The sequence below is a fragment of the Rhea americana genome, unplaced genomic scaffold, assembly GCF_003343005.1.
Source record: "Rhea americana isolate MKP2758 unplaced genomic scaffold, rheAme1 scaffold_106, whole genome shotgun sequence".
NCBI classification, from domain to species: domain Eukaryota; kingdom Metazoa; phylum Chordata; class Aves; order Rheiformes; family Rheidae; genus Rhea; species Rhea americana.
Window position 1 is genome coordinate 690896 of NW_028185106.1, and position 1062 is coordinate 691957.

The 1062-nt window shown below is 42.5% G+C and overlaps 1 protein-coding gene across 2 annotated transcripts in view; it reads left to right on the top strand.

Moving 5' to 3' along the window:
• Positions 1 to 748: 748 nt before the first annotated feature.
• The window catches only part of ARSJ (arylsulfatase family member J), a 43567-nt gene continuing 43253 nt past the window's right edge, over positions 749 to 1062 (top strand). Inside the window, exon 1 of one of the 2 annotated variants that reach the window (XM_085309086.1) lies at positions 749 to 762. The gene's annotated coding sequence lies outside the window, so the exon portion shown is untranslated. Of the gene's footprint in view, positions 763 to 964; positions 980 to 1062 lie in introns of those variants that run through there. The other variant, XM_085309077.1, reaches the window with a different exon arrangement.

Here is a 1062-nt window from a genome sequence, read left to right on the forward strand (position 1 = left end):
CAAGCATCCAGGCAGGCAAAATCCAGACACTTGGATTAGATTATGTTACTGAAGGTAATTAAAGAGTGTAAGGCTACATTCAACATTTAATACATAGCACGGGTATCAGTTAAGAGGCAGTTTCTCGTATCTTCTCTCTGTCCCATAAACAGAAACTTTTCTGATGCTTCCATTGGAAGCTGTACATTGGAAAAAAAAATATATTAACTAAGAGAACCATTAGACTGAATATCATGCTGCCCTTACAGTCTTTTATGATGATACCAATAATAGGAATTTTTATTAGAGATAGCTGTTTCAGYAGCTTTTCATGTAATGCACAAGTGAATACTAGGCTGTGCAAGAGGAAAGCTGTGCCAAATGAGAAATGAAAACCTTCTCCTCTAAAAACTTTCTTGCATCCTGCAGAAGGCTGTTTGGGGCAATATTGTGCAGAGAGAGCAGTCTGGAGGAGAGCAAACTACTGAGAACATACTGAACTTTCTGTACTAGAATCCATCACATTTTAAGAGGTGAAAGAAAGCTAGAAACATTCCTCAAGGAGGAATACCAGCCAACCTGTTTGGTAGCAGGGACTACCTGGAGCTCCTGGGAGCTCACCATACGGAGATGCAGCAACTGTAGGGTTTTGTCTAATTGGCCAGTTAAGAGTTAATGCTTTATAAAATCTAGTTTGAGTGAAAGTCGTTCTGGTCATGATGACTCATGTTAGACAGGTCAGACCTGCACATTTACCTCAGGTCGGTGTAATCATGCATGACTGTGAGTTTCTGCTTGCTTCAGTATCTTTAAGGACTAGGGTGAAGTTGTATGTATTTTGCAATTGCAGCATGTTCATATTTTATCAAAAAAAAAAAAAAAAAAAAAGTAGTAGTAGTACTTAAAAACTGCACATTCCTGCCATGTGCCACAGCCTTACCAGAGTGGGAGGGCTGGGAATACACGGGACTGGTTTGTGTCTGACAACAGATCCTGTACGGTGATACCTCCCGAACGCCTGCGGCCCTTTCGGGAGCGCTCTGAACAGTCAATGCCGGGGGCCGCGCACCCCCCGGGGGCGAG